At 37.3% G+C, this 19,937-nt stretch overlaps 1 protein-coding gene across 3 annotated transcripts in view; it reads right to left on the bottom strand.

Annotated features, from left to right (window-relative positions):
* LOC125238385 (octopamine receptor beta-2R-like) overlaps positions 1 to 16,745 on the bottom strand; it is a 364,864-nt gene extending 348,119 nt beyond the window's left edge. For all 3 annotated transcript variants that reach the window (XM_048145699.1, XM_048145698.1, XM_048145697.1), the window contains exon 1: positions 16,581 to 16,745. The gene's annotated coding sequence lies outside the window, so the exon portion shown is untranslated. The remainder of the gene's footprint in view (positions 1 to 16,580) is intronic.
* Positions 16,746 to 19,937: the final 3,192 nt, after the last annotated feature.

A 19,937-nucleotide genomic window follows, 5' to 3' on the forward strand; every position in this document is an offset into this window, starting at 1 on the left:
AGCATTTGTATATTATATGTTTTAGGTATATCGTTGTCTGAGTACCCACAACACAAGCTTGAGCTTGTCGTGGGACTCAGTCAATCTGTGTAAGAATGCCCTATAAAATTTATTTATTCATAACTAGCGGCCCGCCCCGGCTACGCACGCGGGTTATCATAAAAATCCGTAAAAGATAGACATATGCTCTCGACTTTTTTGTAGATCTATAGCAGAGACACAATTTCGCCATTACATTGTTTTTATGTAGCTCAAACGGTTTGGGCAGCGTTTTGGATGAAAGATGTTAGCCAGCGCCATTTTGCCCGACTCGATTAGCAAATCGTTATATTTCAACAAATCCAAACAATATCTCAACAAATTATGTACTTAATTCCCAAGAATCACTCTATTCATAAGTGAAAACCAAATGAAAATACGTTCAGCAGTTTTTGAATTTATCTGGAACAGACACAGACAGACAGACGCGGCGGGCGACTTTGACTTATAAGGTGTAGAGATAATAGGTATATCTAATAGACGAGACGACTAAAAAAAACTAATGAGTCCGTCAGTTAGATTATCAAAGAATTTTAGACACGCATTTTTTCTTTTTTCACGTATGTGACGCCACAAGCCCCCACTCCGAAACTTTGATGATTTATATCTTTGTATTTTTTCATTAATAAGAAAAAGCGAATAATATGTGTGCAGTGTTATTGAACGATCTAACTGACGGACTAAACAGAATGCCATTTTTTTATGTAGTCGTCATCCCTATTCTAGCATAATATTAAATTTGTTATTGGTGCTATTATGGTTGAAGTTCACAATATATTACAACCGTGTCTAAATCGAAGTTTACGACACTCGTCTGTGACACACGTACTTTATGCATTGAAACGTTTGCTCATGCACTCGTGTGATTGAACATGCTTTTATGTTGTTATCGTGTAATCTCAAGGATGTTTCGCAGACACGGCTGATTTATGTTTTTCGTTATGTAAGAGGTAAAATAGCAGACAAAACGGTATGTTGATAAGACTGTCCATGAACATATACAACTACAGAGGTGTCACAAGTATATTTTGTTCTTCAACTATGGAAACAAATCAAGTTATGGTGTACCCTTGTTTCGCCGACAAACTTTTCATCGAATATCATTTCATCGACAACAAATCATCGAAAGTTTAGTTCGAGTAAAATTGTTTCGAGTAATTTGGTTTCAACTACTATTTATTTGAAATTTTCTTAGTTTTAATAAATACTATTCAACTAATATTTCTTCATCGCTGATTCATTTCAAAGTACTTCAAATAGCAGAAATACAAAACATCGCAATTCATTTATTCGACGTATTATTACAAAACTTTCTCATTTGTTGTACTACACATTTATGGATGTTTTATTCTAGGAAACTTCAAATTGTCGATTTTATCGTGGCACATCACATACGTCCATAATTAAACTATAACCATTGGCTTTAATCCTATATTAGAGTACCAGTAGGTTTAGGTTAGGTTAGAACTGCGATGCTACAACACGATGAACGGGTTTTAAAGTAGGTTTAGGTTAGGTTAGAACTGTGACCACACACAAAAACGACCAGCTTACAGAGTAGGTTTAGGTTAGGTTAGAACTGCGACCTACACGACAACGAATAGCTTTTAAACCACACACAAAAACGACCAGCTTACAGAGTAGGTTTAGGTTAGGTTAGAACTGTGACCACACAGAAACAAATAGTTTACAGAGTAGGTTTAGGTTAGGTTCGACCTGTGATTTACATAGAAGCAAACGTATTGCAGAGTAGGTTTAGGTTAGGTTATAACTGCGAACCTATACATCAACGAACGGTTTATACATATAGTAAGTTTAGGTTAGGTTAGAACTGTGACCACAGACAAAAACAAACAGTTTACAGAGTAGGTTTAGGTTAGGTTAGAACTGTGATCACACAGAAACAAACGGCTTGCAGAGTAGGTTTAGGTTAGGTTGAAACTGTGACCCTACACAACAACGAACCGTTTTTAAAGTAGGTTTAGGTTAGATTAGAACTGTGACTAAACAAACAGTTTATAAATTGTAAAATTTTAGAAGAAATCATAATTGAAATAATATTATTCGTAATGAATTGTATTTAATGTAAAACAAAATGAAATGAAAAAACACGAAATGTAACACCACGATATAAAGTATACTCGGAATAACTTATCTACGAAGTAAAAGTCTACGGTTTGATTTTACTTGTGTCGATTGTTCTACGATATGAACTGTCGATGAAATGAAATTATTTGAAACGTTGTCTTTGAAATAATATTCGAACAAGTGTCTGTCGGCGATTGAAGGGTAAACCTGTTTTAACTAGATCTCTCAAAAAAAATGTCCATTAAGAACAACTCAGTTAAAAGATATTACGAAAAATCTGTAAAATTGAGGTTCCGCTCTCGACTGCTTCCTCCTTCAAAACTTAATCAATCGTAACGAAATTCAAGAATCTGAATGACAATAAAATTATCTATGTGCGACCGTTTAGTTCTGTTGGATAATTGTTACCAATTTTGAATACCATACCTTTTAATCATTAAGGCCGTTTCTGCAAATTGAATTTTTGATTGGCTCTAGCGTCTTTAAAAATGAAAATATCAAAAAAAATCAAAACGGTCCGACAAAGATAAAAATAATAATAATCTGTGTTGAAAAAATCATTATTCTATCTTCAAAATCCAGGAAGGAAATAGTCGAGAGTGTTTGTATGGAGAATTGACCCCTCCTGTACCATCTTTAAGCTAACTTTCCTATATTTATGATCGGATTGACCGAATATCGAATGACTCGTGCCAAATACCTTCTATAGATTTCATTTTTGTGTCTTGCACCGCCCGTTTAACTCAAGGCCCTACCCCTACCCTACCCTCGGTTTACCCCCCATTTGCGGTGGTGCATAGTGACCCTAATTAAATGAGCAAACAAATAAAATAAACAGTAATATTCGAAATTTTGGATTTGTGACCGATATTCAAATATTACACCAGATAAACACTATCATATTACGACATAACATATTATATTGAATCATAATGATTCATATTCTACAAAACGATGCGTATTTTTTAAATATTAAGTACCAATTAATATTAAGTAGGTAACCATTAGTCATGTGTATGATAATGATAGTTACAACACATCCGAATTTTAATCTGTTGCCCGTTTTATTTATACCTATGAGAAAATATCAAATTTCATCACCATTGCTTAAATGAGATTAAATATTTATAGGGTGCATCGGGGTGATTTCGAAGCACAGAAATGCTCGGGTAATTTCGAAAGGGGAATCTTGATATGATGGAAATAATGATGATTTTTATGTGACGTGTTTCGAAATTTTAAACGACTCGTACAGTATGATTACCTTCTTTCTTAGTAAAAAATACAGTTCATTATAATAATCTTCTACATCAAAGACAATAAGTTAATACCCAGTAACTTAACACTGCCCAACAATATTCTTGACCTTGGGATTTCAAGGCGTTTTTAATAATGTTCCCAAGATATTAGAGACCGGACGCCGCCATGACATTGAATGACTAGACATATCGTATTTAACTCGAGAACAAAGATCTCGAAATTAAGGATAAGGCGACTCATAATTTTGGCAGAACGTTCTCTATTATGGGCATTTTCGCGAGAACAATCACCAAAAATATTTTTTCTAAGGGAGGTAAATCTTATGTTCTTCCTACTCTGAATCACGAGCCCTTTCGATCTGGGACAAAAAACCAGAGACAAAATAATGGTCCCAAAATTTTCTTCCTTTGTAACCGCTGTACAAAGTGTTTGAAAAATGGTAACGAAGTGGAAAAACTAAATTTGGGACGTTTTTTTTTTACCTAGTAGGGTCGAAAGGGCTCCTGATTCTGAGTAGGAATAAATTTAAATTTACCTATTTTAGAAAAAAAAAGTTTTTGAATCTTTTTTACGAAAGTGCCCTTATGCGCCTTAGGGCCAATTGCACCAACTAAAATGGATTGATAGCCCGAGGATTAACCCACCATTTTATATGGAATTTGACAGATGACAGCCCACTAACCCTGAGTTAATTGGTTGGTGCAAGTGGGCCTTAGTGGAAAGCTATCGCGCGATTGGTTGTTGAAATAACATCGTGCGATTAATGTAATATAACTAACTCAGGAAACACAAATGTGAATGGGTTAATCCGCGGCAAGAGTAACATAAGTCACGATTTTATGGCATGTTCCATTTATTCACGATGCAAGTTAATCTATCTCTAAATAAGTGTTACTTTCCCGATATACTCATAGATCCCTTCATTTGCAGCAGTTGTTCAAATAAACACTCAATGAAGTCGTGACTCACGTTACTTTTACGTGGATTTGGGCCATTTTTTTTTCAAAGTTGTCTTCCCCACTTTTTTTTTTGATTTTTTTATTTGTTTTCCACTCAGAATCGCGAGCTCTTTCAATCCTAATAGGAGAAAAAAAGTGTCCCAAGGATTTTTTCCCATTCCGTTACCACTTTTTCATACATTTTGTATGGCGGTAACGGAATGGAAGGTTCGAAAAAATGTATGGAAATCTTGGGACATTTCTTTTCTCCTATCAGGATCGAAAGAGCTCTCGATTCTGAGTATGAATCGCGTAAAAAAATACCCATGTTACAAAAAAAGTGGGGTGACAACTTTGAAAAAAATGGCCCATTTACCCAAATGGTACCCCGCGACACAGGCGCAGCCTAGTGCGGAGACCCCTGGTAATATAGAAACATTATTCTGAAAATAAAAGTTCTTTGACTTTGTCTTTTCTCTTTGATTGGTCGCAAAAACTGCACGCTTGACTCGCGTTCGTCCGCAGGGGTGTTACTCACACCACTGTGCTGGCATTTCTTGGTGCGTAGTCGAATGCAACGCTCACGAAAGGAAACGCTCGTACATACATAAATACAATCACGCCTGTATCCCATAAAGGGGTAGGCAGAACACATGAAACTACTAAAGCTTCAGTGCCACTCTTGGCAAATAAGGGGTTGAAAGAAAACGAAAATGTGACGCTCGCGCGTGTGTGTATACGCTCGTAGATATCTCTATCGCTCGTGAGTATTGGCGTGACAGAGCCAGACTACCTTTCGCGGCGTTTCGTTTTCGTTTCGCGTCGTAGAAATGCCATTCGGCTACGGGGCTTGGTGTCCTTGTGACACGTCTTTACGATGTATTACATAAGTCAATGTTCGAGGATAACTAAAAAGTAACGAGACTTTAATTGAAAGACGTCTTTTAAAGTATGAAAACATCAGTCTGAGTGTTAAACTCACAATTTATTGCAGTGTTGACGTTATTTAAGTTTGTCAGAGTCATGAGCATTGAGTCAGAGTCAAAAAAGCACTGGTAGCCTAGCGGTAAGTACGTGCAACTTTCGTTCCGGAGGTTGCGGGTTCGAACCCCATGAGTTTTTCGGAATTTATGTGCGAAATGTCATTTGATATTTGCCAGTCGCTTTTCGGTGAAGGAAAACATCGTGAGGAAACCGGACTAATTCCAATAAGGTCTAGTTTACCCTTCGGGTTGGAAGGTCAGATGGCAGTCGCTTTCGTAAAAACTAGTGTCTACGCCAAATTTTGGGATTAGTTGTCAAAGCGGACCCCAGGCTCCCATGAGCCGTGGCAAATTCCGGGATAACTCAAGGAGGATGATCATGAGAGTATTATAGCTCCTTCTGGCAGGTTCATCAACAGCCTCAACTCAACTAGTGCCATTTACGTCTGTCCATCAGCCCGTCTCGATCCAAAGTGCCGTCCGGCACAACCATTACTTCTAGATTCCGTTTTCCCCTTCCACGTCAAACACGTTTTTCATAATGTTGTCATACGATAATTACCATTTACCTCGAAATCTCTCAGTAAAGTACTATATTTTAGGTAATTTCTTTAAACATTATTTACAAAATCATGACAAGAGTCAATACGTCATGAATAAGGCTGTCAAATTCATGTCAAAAGCGTTTTTCAAACCAGAATTTCGCACTAGTGTTTGTAGTGAACGCTCTACCAGCGAATAATAGAGACTGTAGCGAGTCTGCTGAAAGGGAGCCAGTATCTAGGTCGCGCTACGCCTCTATGCCACCTTATTAAAGCTATCACTTTCATTACTCTATCGTTTAAAAAATTACCTAAATCATAATAGACCTTTTTGCAACAGTAAAATATCACGACAGTTATATTTATTTGGTTGGTTAACCAACTATCCCAAAATGTACATAAGATGCAGTGGGGTAATTTCTAAAGTCGTCTAATTTCGAAAATCACATAATAATCACCATTATTTCCATTATGTCAAGATTCCCTTTTCGATTCAAAATTACTACACTGCACCTTATCACTTATTTACCTTTTTTTAGTACTTAAAAGTACAGAGTACCTATAGGCACACCTCGGACACTGGCGACCAAATATATGAAAGAGGCGCGTTTCTAGTACACAGTCTTAGCTCGTGTAGGTGAACGCGTACTGTGCTTGTATGAGTGAGATATGACAGGTCGACTGGTCGCGTTTTTGACAGGCGGTAACTGTAAGGTAACCGAGAGGGGGTGGGCGGCGTTTTCAGTGGAGAGCGGGAGTGGCCATACTGTACGATATAGTACTCTTTATTATAGGTTTGACTTTACAAAGAGTGAACTGTAGTTTTAGCGAAGTTTTCTTTTTATTCTATTATATACTCTCATATATCTCAGGCATTGTATTCTAAGGCAAATCTGAAGGTCACACAAAAGTCAGCCCATTACATAACCGAGCCGAATGTCCCACAAGCGAATAATAGCGTCTGAAAAGGGTCTTTTATGCGTCCCAGTGCTGTGCTTGCTAAAGTCTTCACTAGACGATTTATCAAGCCATCAAACTACAATGCCTTTGCCTGTATTATGAGTTCTGATGCTTTAGATAGGTATATAAATACATTACACTTGATAGCGTATACGGATAATAAGATTAATTGTATGGAGAAAGAGATCGACCGGTCTGGCATACCCTGCTGGTAGTGACCCTGCCTGCTAAGCCGCGGTCCCGGGTTCGAATCCCGGTACGGGCATTTATTTGTGTGATGAGCACAGTTATTTGTTCCTGAGTCATGGATATTTTCTACATATGTATTTAAGTATGTATTTATCTATATAAGTATGTATATCGTCGCGTAGCACCCATAGTACAAGCTTTGCTTAGTTTTAGGCTAGGTTGATCTGTGTAAGGTGTCCCCCAATATTTATTTATTTGTTATTTAGGTATATATTTATTTATTAGATCATCGCTCCCAGACGGGTAGGTACCTACTTTATGTACTAGCTTAAAAATTACAGATTTACGCGATATCGTCCGTTACGTGGTATCGAATAAGTAGGGTGCATTGGTCTAATTTCGAAAGTCACATAAAAATGACCATTATTTCCATCATATCAAGATTCCCCTTTCGAAATTACTGGAGAATTTCTGTGATTCGAAATTACCCCACTGTACCTTATTTCAAAACGTCAAAAAATAATGGTAGATGCTCTAACTCAGCTCTAAACTTTTGTTTTGAGACTGCTATATCTGATTCACATCGTATCTGGAGCTGATATTCGACGTTTCTTTGTTTAATTAAATCGAGACATTATAATATAAAAAAAATTGTGTACGTTCTTTTGTACGGAAATAAAATTATTATACATAAACCTATGTAAAAAAGAGTTATAAACAATGAATTGATGTAGCTTTTTATGTAAATTAAAACCACCTTCTGATGTCATTATGTTGTCAAATGTTATAAATTATGCAATGTTTTGTTTTTGTCTTGGTTTTTAGGCAGGTTTTTAATAAAAACATAATATTCAACATTTAGATAAAAACCTAATTCAAAGGTGTGAATATAATATTGAATAATTACCATTAATCATAATTATGATTGGACGAGTAGCAAAAAGGTACCTACCATCCGAGTTCATCTCTGCACCTGTGTTACTGCTGCAAGTGCTGCAGTTTTTCAGCGCGAAATTTTTTTAGTAGGAATCATTTTTTTTTTCATTTCTAATTCGCACGAAGCGCTTTGCTTCTTCCTTTCTTATGCGCACTGCCAAGGAGTGAAATTCCTTGCCGGCGGCTATATTTCCGAGCTCATACAACCCGGCAACCTTCAAATCAAGGGTGAACAGGCATCTTCTGGGCGAGCTCACTCCATCGTAGGCCACGTCTTTGCCTTTGGCTAGTCTGTGGCCAAGAGTAAGCCCATTTATAATAAAAATAAAAATAATTTATAATAAAAATAAAAATAATAATAAAATAAATTAGCCGCCGCCCCAAATCTCAAGGAAGAGGGTTTACAAATCATCTGTATTTTTTTTATTTTTGTTTCACGATATCTCCGTCGTTACTGGACCGATTTAATTTTTTTTATTGAATGTATATACATCTTTTTCATCACGGAACAATGGTATTCCGGACGTTTGGGAGGCGTGCGCGGGGCCGTAGCCAACACGTAGAGGCCCTTTCGACACTTTAATGAAATGTAAGGGGTACACCGAGCGGATGTTGCCCTTGCCCGTATCATGGGACACACGCAGAGGCAACACCCGCCAGGGTGTAAGGACTATTTGAGAGTTAATGGAATCTAAAATGAACTGGTCTATTTTTAACCCCCGACGCAAAAACGACGGGGTGTTATAAGTTTGACGTGTCTGTCTGTCTGTCTGTCTGTCTGTCCGTCTGTCCGTCTGTCTGTCTGTCTGTCTGTCTGTTTGTCTGTCTGTGTGTGTGTCTGTCTGTGGCATCGTAGCTCCTGAACGGATGAACCGATTTCGATTGAGTTTTTTTTATTTGAAAGCTGTGTTAGTTGGGAGTGTTCTTAGCCATGTTTCATGAAAATCGGTCCACTAGGTCGCGGTCGGGGGTTTTTTCAAAATTTTAATTTTGTGGTTATGATAAAAGTGATGGACTAAATACTGGGCTATACATAATTATTATATACAGATTGGTCGCATTTTTATCAAAACCCAGTTCTGATGACGGGATCCTGGAGAAGTCGAGGGAACTCCTCAATTGTGAAAGGCTGTATGATAATTTTGTGTGTTTTTATAAGAACAGCATGCATTTACATACGGAACAGTGACATTTGGTGTACAGGAACTGTTGATGATGGTCAGAACGGAACTCCTCAAATCTGAACGACACACTTCTTAGTGACTTTGGTATTTTTATAAAAACAGCTTGCATTTACGTTCAGAACATTGACATTTGGTGCCGTGGAACTTTTTTTTTTATACTACGTCGGTGGCAAACAAGTATACGGTCCGCCTGATGTAAAGCAGTCACCGTAACCTATGGACGCCTGCAACTCAAACAGTGTCACATGCGCGTTGCCACCCCATTAGAAACTTGTACACTCCCTTTCGCTGTGTTAAGTACACAGCAAAAAGGAGTGTACAAGTTCCAAGGAGGGTTCGGGTTGCCGACGACTCAAAGGACAATACTCAACTTCTGATGATGATCACGACGGAACTCCTCAAATCTGAACTGCACACTTATAGTGACTTTGGTATTTTTATAAGAACAACGTGCATTTAAGTTCAGAACATTGACATTTCAATATTTATTTGTTAGGAGATTTGTTATCTTTGTTATGTTTGTTAAGCATCTTGAGTTTTCAAGTCAAATTTTGTCAAATTCGATGTCTTATAATCGGATATTGGATTCACGAGGAATTGAGGAAACTACTCAAACCTTAACGGTATACGTATATTCATTTGTATTTCCACCAATAACAAATATTTACATTAAAACATACCTACACCTTTCTACATAATCCAACATTCGCAAGTACCTTTCACCAGAACCCCAAAAGTGGCGGCTTTTTTTTCTTAAAAATTATTTATGATAAAAAAACCATTTATTTCAGACATCCTGGTTTTATATTGATTTAAACTAACACGATCTTAACTCATATTATTAAATTAAAACGGGACTTAATCGCGTAAAACTTACGTTTTATTTTGTTTTTATATTTTTTAATACTGAGTTATACTCTCACTAAACATTCTGTATACTTATAACATGTAAAATGGTGCCATAAAGAATTATTTTTTTTTTTTTTTACTTACTTACTTACTTAATAATATCCTGGTTTTAGTCTTATCTCCTCTCATCATCATCCTCCTTGCGTTATCTCGGCAGTTGCCGCAGCTCATGGGAGCCTGATGGGGTCCGCTTTGACAAATAATCCCCAAGATCTGGCGTTGGCACTAGTTTTATGAAAGCGACTGCCATCTGACCTTCCAAACCGGGGTTACTAATCCTTATTGGAATTAGTGTTTTAGTCTAATCTCCTCTTAAACACTCAATATTTACATGATCAGATGTAAAAACTGTTAAAATACGTTTAAATTAGATAAAATACCATTAGAAGGGCACCTGCTGGCTTTAATTTAATTTTTGCGGTAATTAGTCGCGATATAATTACTCACGTTTATCAACATAAATAACTCTAGAAAGACTCTTCGTAACGTGACTGTATTCTAAATATATAACTATAAAATGCTGCTCTTTATTTATAGAAACTACGATATAAAGCGTGCCATAATGATATATTCTATTTTATTTATGTTTGGTTTCTCTCTTTTTTTATTTTTGACTACTTCGCTCTCGTTAGAAAGAGACAAAAAGCAGCCTATGTTACTCTCCATCCCTTCAACCATCTCCACTTAAATAATCACGTCGATTCGTCGCTCCGCTTTGCCGTGAAAGACGGACAAACAAACGGACACACACACACTTTCCCATTTATAATATTAGAATACATAGAAAACATCCATGACTCAGGAACAAATATCTGTGCTCAACACACAAATAAATGCCCGTACCGAGATTCGAACCCGGGACCGCGGCGTAGCAGGCAGGGTCACTACACGCGAGGTCAGACCGGTCGTCAATATTATGCTTAAATGAAATATGGTTTAGATATCTTTGTTGTATTCGTATTTACTTATAATGTAACTGAATGTCTAATCTTTCTAAGTAATGAAACTAAATAATCCTTCAAAGGACAAATATATTTAAGATATAGTAGCCTTTGCTCTTTATAAATCAAATCTATTTAATTTACTTTGAGATTGAGATTACTACTTACTATCCCTCAATGACATTTATTTCACGTTTCATTTATTAAAATCAAAGTAAAGAGCTCAACGAGGGTGCGGTGTGCTGATGACGGGAGGACTTACGGAACTAACTTGTTCCGTTTATTGTCCTTTGAGTCGTCGGCAACCCGAACCCTCCTTAGAACTTGCACACTCCTTTTTACTGTGTACTTAACACAGCAAAAGGGAATGTACAAGTTTCTAATGGGGTGGCAACGCGTATGTGACACTGTTTGAGTTGCAGGCGTCCATAGGTTACGGTGACCGCTTTACATCAGGCGGGCCGTATACTTGTTTGCCACCGACGTAGTAAAAAAAAAAAAACGATTCTTCCACCCAGCATTAGTTAGAAATGGAGATATTCTTGATAGATTTACACAATTTCTATTTGATTATTTATTTATTTATTAATAACACTCCTGGCTTCGCCACCAGTGGGCTTGATCGCTTTTTCTTTAGTGTATGGTATCTATTTCAGTTTATAATAACACTTTAATAAAAATTCCATACAATAAATATCATAAACTAGGCAACTAAGAAGCAAAACTAAAAATCTAAGTCTAAAGAGGGCCCCTGAGGCATAGTGCCCAAAATGCTGATAGATTTTATATGTTAGAAACACAATTCCACACCCCATCATGCAACCGAGTTTCACATTTTTATTTTATATGATGATAATAATATGTTCATTGAAGTTTGAAGGTAAAGCACACATTATTTCTTGAAATATTTAGCAGTGTTACAGGCTTACAGACAAGCAAATGAAATCACGCCCTGCCGGCGTATCATGCTGCCAATTTTATCACTTATCCACGTGGATAAGACATCTGTCACTCTCACACAGACATACTTGCTAAAGCGTGACGGATGCTTTATCCACGTGGATAAGTGATAAAATTAGAAGCATGATACGCCGGCAGAGGGTTTATTTTTAACAACTCCTTTTTAAGGAATCTCACAAAATGTGATTCTTATTAAACAGACAGGGCGCTCATCCACACACCTTGCAACTTAATCGTCGCGTACCGTGCGGTTTCAGAGGAATATCCTCCCGCGGACGCTCCGGCTGTGGAATGAGCTCCCTGCCGAGGTATTCCCGATGAACTGCATGGGGTTCTTCAAAAAAGGAGTGTACAAGTTTCTAAATGTTTGTAAATGTTTTGAAAAGAAGTGGCCCGCCGAGTTCCAAATAAGCGGGGACTGAAATCTTCTCGAGGCTGAGGCGTAGGGTTAGAGCCAGCGTAGCTTTATTTGACGTTCATAAGCGCATTGTAATATGCCTACTTGGAAAATAAATATTTCATTTCATTTCATTTCTAATGGGTCGGCAACGGCAACGTACATGTGAAACCCCCTTGAGTTGCAGGCGTCCATAGGTTACGGTGACCGCTTTCCATCAGGCGGACCCTATACCTGTTTGCCATCGACGTGGTATAAAAATAAAAATAAAATCTTATCAAATTTTCACCGGACGATGGCGCTATAACGCACTATGAATATTATGCTTCGTCACCAAGTGTCAACGTCATCTTTTGGCAACTAAAAGTACTAAAACAACCGCATAGTAAAATTATGCCAAGCCGCGGTGCATTTATTTACTTACTTCATTTGCCAAGCTCAAGCCACAGATTTGTATAAGACTTTGTTTGCAAATGAATAAGTAATTTTAGTAATTCACCTCTCCCAGCGTATAATATTGCTGGCAATACAGAGAGGTAATGCGGCCAGCGTCATTGGATCGATGCCGCAAATAAAGTTTATTTTTAACCCCCGACGCAAACACGACGGGGTGTTATAAGTTTGACGTGTCTGTCTGTGGCATCGTAGCTCACGAACGGATGAACCGATTTAGATTTAGTTTTTTTTTGTTTGAAAGCTGAGTTAGTCGGAAGTGTTCTTAGCAATGTTTCATGAAAATCTACCCACTATGTCGTGGTTTTTTTCAAAAATTTAATTTTATGGTTAGGTTATTATTGTTATTAAGTAGATACTCGTATAGGTATACAATATACAGAAGCTGTAGTAACATCTGTTCTTTTGAGTGTACTTTCTTATGCAATGTATTATTGATTACCGTGCGGCCGATGGTATAGTCATATACGCCGCAGACCGGTAGACGTCAGAAACAGATGCCTTAATCACACTATCCAAGGCCTTAAGTCACGCGGCCGCGGTAGGCCTAAGAAACGTTGACTGGAGATCGTGAGAGCGGACTTGCAAGAGAACAATCTCACGCCTAAGGATTCCGAAGACCGGGCGAAGTGGAGAAGACTGAGCAGGAAAGCGGACCCTGGTGCTAGGCCGGGAAAACGCTAGGTTGAAGAAGATTGTTGACTAACGTTTGGTAACGGATTACGAATCTCTTTTCCTCCTTTGAGTGATGTAGAGGTTCACTGTGGGATATGGGCTCGATTTGTGATGTAGCTGATTGGCTAGCAAACTGTCACTGCTGTATCACAATTCCTTTTAAAATAAATAAATACCTATTACCTACATATTGGGGGACACCTTGCACCGATCAACCCAACCCCAAACTAAGCAAAGCTTGTACTATGGGTGCTAGGCGATGATATACTTACTTATACACTATGTAACATAATTGCCGAAGATAAATCCTACGGCTTATACATTGCCTTCTATAGTACCTTTAATTTTCATGGTGTTTATTTAAAAAAAAGGAAGTGGTATTCGTAACCGCTGTTCGATACCGGTTATGCTCTTAAATGGATCACCAGCATTAATGTTACATCCTGTATAGATAAATACATACTTATATACATAGAAAACATCCATAACTCTGAAACAAATATCTGTGCTCATCAAGTCATCACACAAATAAATGCCCCAAAGGGATTCGAACCCGGGACCGCGGCTTAGCAGGCAGGGTAACTACGCGCTGGGCCAGACCGGTCGTCAATAGTTTAGTTTTAGTTTAGGTAGTTTTCTTTCAGTCTTCTAAGAGCACCGCTGAAACTTGAGTAGATTTATGTTCAGCCTACCCTTTATGTAAATACAGGTGTGAGTTTACGCAAGTATAATGATTAGTTATGCTGATTAAAGATATCTCAATTCATCACTATGCCAGTATGTGCTATGCGCTTCACATTATGCGTACTCAGTTATGCGTAATAATGCATAATTTAAAAGTTATGCGTTACGTTATGTCAATTTATATGTTAATAATGTGAAACGTTATGTGAATTTTATTAGATAAGTTGACAGTTCTTTATTATATCAAGGACAATATACGGGGACTGACATAGTCATTTTCCAGAATATTTTTGCGGGTTTTTAGTTTATTTTAAGAACATATGACATATGTTTTTAATTTCGTATCATTATATCACTTCAATACACATTTTGAAAAAAAAATTGTAGGCCTCATCAGTGTAGTTATGATAAAATTTAATAGGTGGCGCTAATAAATCTATGTACGATTCTTAGTAAAAGGTTGTCAATCCTTTATAAATCATACATACATACATATAATCACGCCTGTATCCCATAAAGGGGTAGGCAGAGCACATGAACTACTACGTTTCAGTGCCACTCTTGGCAAATAGGGGTTGAAAGAAATCGAAATAGTGACATTGCAGTGACAGGTTGCCAGCCTCTCGCCTACGCCACAATTTAACCCATATCCCACAGTCGACTTTTACGACACCCACGGGAAGAAAGTGGGTAGTGTAATTCTTAACCCGTCACTACACGGGGCGAGGTATCAGCTAAAACGTTTATTAATAACGACATTATTATTTGCAATGGTTTTGTGAGTAAAATAAATAAAATAAAAGTACACGCTTCTAACGTATATTACTATGAACGATTGCAGTTGCAACGAGTAATTTTTCAATTGAGTTCAATTGAGCCATCTGGATTTGTCTACTTCTAAACCATTTGCGTTTCTTAAATAATATTTTAGTTAGGTAACTCTATGTTTTAAATCCATACTAAAATTGGACGTAGTTACGCAGAAACGTTCCAATCCATCTGAAATTGTCATTGAAATGATAGACTTTTGTTTTTCATACAAGGTCTAAAACTTAATGACAATTTCATGTGGATTGGAACGTTTCTGCGTAACTACGTCCAATTATAAATGGGAAAGTGCGTGTCTGTTTGTTTGTCCATCTTTCACGGCAAAATGGAGCAACGAAATGAAGTGATTTTTTATTGCAGATAGATGAAGGGATGGAGAGTGAGATAGGCTACTTTTCGTCTCTTTTTTTTTTGTAAGGATAGGTCTGATCCCCCGCTTCCCTAAAATGGGGGATGGAAGTTTATATGAAACATTCCGCAATTTTCGTATTTAACGCGCGCGAAGCCGCGGGAAAAAACAAGTAAGTATATATATATACCTAATCGAACGTTACTACTCGTAAATAGTCTAAATATTGTAAAGGCGATATTAATGATGTCTGTTTATCTGTTTATTATCTTTTCGCACTAAATATTTTAAACTGATTTCAATCAAACTTATTATAACATAGATTGAAGCTAAGGTACAGCGGCGGGGCAAATCTCTACTGGGGGCAAATGTAACTGATACATTTTTTCTATGTTTTACAATGTTTGTATTATTAAATAGAGTGTCCACCGGTTATATATGGTAGGCGTGTTGAGTGGATACATGTAGAACTCAATCATAGTGTAATAACGGAAAAAATGGGTTAGTTACAATTGCCCCTCAGTCAAGATTTGTCCCGCTGTAGGTACCTTATGGCAGTATTAGCATCGTTTTGAACACTTCTTTTAAGATATTACTGCGATTTCACTGTGGTACGATATCTATCTGGCAGTAACATAAATAGGTATTTCTTTTTTTATCATTTAGAGATACACCAATAATACACTAATACCTCCTTCCAATTTGCTAATTTCAATAACAACTAACATTTCTTCAATTTTATTAACACAAAATAACACAGAGTCATTTCAGTACAAACATCGCGTTTTTACGGAAAATAAAAGTACTACACACGGCACTATATCATTGTAAATGACATGCACAATTAGTTCGATGCGATTCAAGAGACCTTGCTACTTGAACAAGAACATCTGTATTAATAACACAACAACCCATTTATCATGTTATTTCACTCTGAAAATTTTAAAATGAAAGTCACGGACCCCTAAAAACCCCAAAGCAGAACACGGACCATAATTTTGAGGGTAAAATGAAATTACTTCATTAGAGCAGAGCGTAAAAAAACCTTTTTACTAAATTCAGAATTTTCATTGGCGAGGTAGAAAAATAAATTAAATAACAGTGAGGTAATTATTTTACACCATTAAAACAGTTATTAGGTAACAATATTACATCGCAATTCTGGAAAAGAATGATTAGTGTGATCAAATTTTATGTAGGTATTTATAAAACTACCTGAAAAAAAAACTAGATAAAGACTGATGTGTCACAAAATGTCACCTTACCTCGAAAACTCCAAAAAAATCCCACTAAATCGTCACAAAACACAATCACTGCACGGCACAACACAGCACTGTCACACCAGTCCGCTACAGAAATAGTTGACGAAAATCGTCTCGAATTTTTTACGCTATAATTCAGCGGGAGCAGAACGTGCGCTCCGCCCGACGACCGAATGCCAACTGGCTGGGCTAGACGAAAAGCGCGGGAAACCCGGTTAAAGAAAAGCCGAATTGCGGCGCTGGTTTTTTTTAATTGTTGAAGGCAAGGATAATGAGCTATTGTAACTGGCTGGTATTTTGATTTTAGTCTTCATAAATAAATCATGAATAAATGTCTTTTATCTTTATCTTTTATCTTTATCTTTATAAACTGCCAGTTTAGGTACTCGCTGCTGCAGGTGGGAGGGAAAGCGACGCTTTTGTGAAGCAGAGCAGCCATCAGGTTGACACAGTTTTGCAGTAACTAGGATGAACTCGTGAAGTTGTAAACCACGGGGAAACATTTAAAAATATAATATTTATATTTACTGTTATAATTATGGTATAATTTTATAATACGTGTCAGGGCATTTTCGTGAGAAGAATCACAAAAAATATTTTTTCTAAGGTAGGTAAATTTTATGTTTTTTCTACTCAGAATCACGAGTACTTTCTCATGTGTTTATTTCAGCTAAATGCGTAATATTATTTCAGACTACTTTTGAATTAAATTATTAAAAACTGATCAGGGGAATTTTGTCAATATACCCGGTTAAGAAAAGCCGATTTGCGGCGCTGGTTTTTTTTTAATTGTTGAAGGCATGGATAAAGGGCTATTGTTACTGGCTGGTATTTTGATTTTAGTCAGAAGCTGCCAGTTTACTCTTTCAGGTGAGATAAAAACGACGCTTTTGTGAAGCTATCGGGTTGACACAGTTTTGCAATCAGTAACTAGGATGAACTCGTGAAGTCAGAAATCACGGGGAAATTTTTATTTATGTTTACTGTAACATGTATGGTATATATATTATAATTCGTGTCAACAATTAGAGTATGTTATTAGTAAACATTGATATTTTGAGATCACATTTTTTGTCATACTACCTACTAAAAAAGTGTTTATTTCAGTTAGAAGCGTAAGTATTATTTCAGACTACATTTAAATTAAATTATTCAAAACTGATCAAGGGAATTTTATCAATATACCCGGTTAAGAAAAGCCGGTTTGGCCCAAAACATGTCGCAGCAATAGCGATATAATAACGTGAGTACAACCGTATTTCAATTAATTGTTTGAATATGTCTCACGGAAGTTTAACGTGTATGACTGGTATTTTGATTTTAGTCTTCACAAACTGCCAGTTTAGGTGCTCTCTGTTGAAGCAGAACAGCTATCAGGTTGACACTTGCAGTAACTAGGATGAAATGCTCGTGAAGTTGGAAACCAAGGGAGAATACCTTTTTAAAAATATTAGTACATTACGATACAAGTGCGAAAAGAAAGAAGTTCGAAACGAATTTTCTTTTCGCACGTGTAGCGTACGAAGTTTTTCAGTACAGATGGCCCTCCGAAGTTTCGACCTAACACAAAATGCACCACTTCTCGCACTAGTGCGTAAAAAAAGCGCCATCTGTACTGAAAAGTATGTAGGTATATTAATACTAGCTTTTGCCTGCGGCTTCGCTCGCGTCAAATTCAAACATTGCAGAATGCTCCGTACAAACGTCCACCCCCCAGTTTAGGCAAGTGGGGGTTAAAAAGAGACAAAAAGCAGCAGTGTCACTTTCCATCTCTTCAACTATTTCCACTTAAAAAAACACGTCAATCGGCGCTCCGTTATGCTGTTTTGTTTGTTTGCCAAACAGACACACACTTTCCCATTTATAATATTATAAGTATAAGTATTTAAGTATGGAGGTATGGATTTCGCAATCATGTATGTTTTTTCTTTAGTGTATTGAAAAATGGAAGAATATGTATTCATTATAGTAATAAGCTATTCTGACAGACTATATTTCAATGAATTAATTTAAAACCGCTCAAGGGAACTGAATCAATATATTTAAGTGCTAAAAACGTCGGAGCCTAAAATCAGTTCTAAGTATTTTCTTAGGCTTTCACGAAATCCTTTTTCTGGAGTAGTTTTATTTAAATGAGAGACGTTAAGTGATCAAACCAGAATTAATTTTTTAAAGATATTTTCTTTGTCTATTCTTAGATGTAAATGTGTGTGTGTGTGTGTTTCTTATAACTAACTAACTATTTTGGCTCAGTGATCCAAAGTGAATCTTGGCTTCTGAAGAGATTGCCACCTGTCCCGATCCTGCGCAGCCTCTTGCCAGTCACTGACTTGAAGCCGACGCAGATCCGCCACCACACTGTCCTCCCAGCCATACCTGCACTGAGAGAAATTTGCATTGTGAACAAGTTCGACTTGTTGCTGTTTATCCGTTTGAATCAGCCAAACGTATGTTTAAAACAATATGTGTCAGGTTGTTTTTATAAAATCGACTTGTTGATTCAAATATATTGCCGAGTCAAATGACAAGTAGCTTGTTGTTTGAACCAAAGAGCACGTAGGCGCTATTTTAACCAAAAAATTTGTTGAACGAACATGAAAACTGGTTGTATTTTCTCTCAGTGTGGGTCGACCCGCCGGACGGCCACTATTGTCCCGGATCTGTAAGTTCACATTTTTGACACATTTGTTTTGAAGTATGTTGCGATGTGGCTAAGACGTATCGTTTGACAAATCTAGCGATTAATTTCGTATTGGTTGAATCAATTAGGCCCTATGTACAAGGAGGCGCTTAAACAAACATAGTACGATTTACTATCAACTTACTGAAATGTCATTTGTATCGAAATGACAGACTGCCACAGCACTAGTTTAAAAATAAAAATGAATGATAAATGACGTAATAAGTAAATCCTGCGTGATAAATTAATATCGTAGAAAACTCACTAACGAAGGTCCGCAGTTAGGTTATGTTTTAATAATAATAATAATAAGAGCAAGCAGCTACACGGGCGGTTCTACAAGGCCCTCACGGGACCCGATGTAGATCTGCTCGCATCGGTGAACTGGTTACGATTCGGGGACCTCTTCGGAGAAACCGAGGGTTTTGCCTGTGCAATTGCGGACGAAGTTATGATGACGAACAACTACCGGAAATATATCCTGAAGGACGGTACGGTCGACATTTGTCGGGCATGCCGCCGTCCCGGAGAGTCACTCAGGCATATCATTTCCGGTTGTTCTCATCTTGCTAACGGCGAGTACTTGCACAGACATAATCTCGTAGCCAGGATTATTCACCAGCAACTTGCTCTTCAATATGGCCTTGTGGACCGCGAAGTACCGTACTACAAGTACTTAC

The sequence above is a fragment of the Leguminivora glycinivorella genome, chromosome 23, assembly GCF_023078275.1.
Source record: "Leguminivora glycinivorella isolate SPB_JAAS2020 chromosome 23, LegGlyc_1.1, whole genome shotgun sequence".
NCBI classification, from domain to species: domain Eukaryota; kingdom Metazoa; phylum Arthropoda; class Insecta; order Lepidoptera; family Tortricidae; genus Leguminivora; species Leguminivora glycinivorella.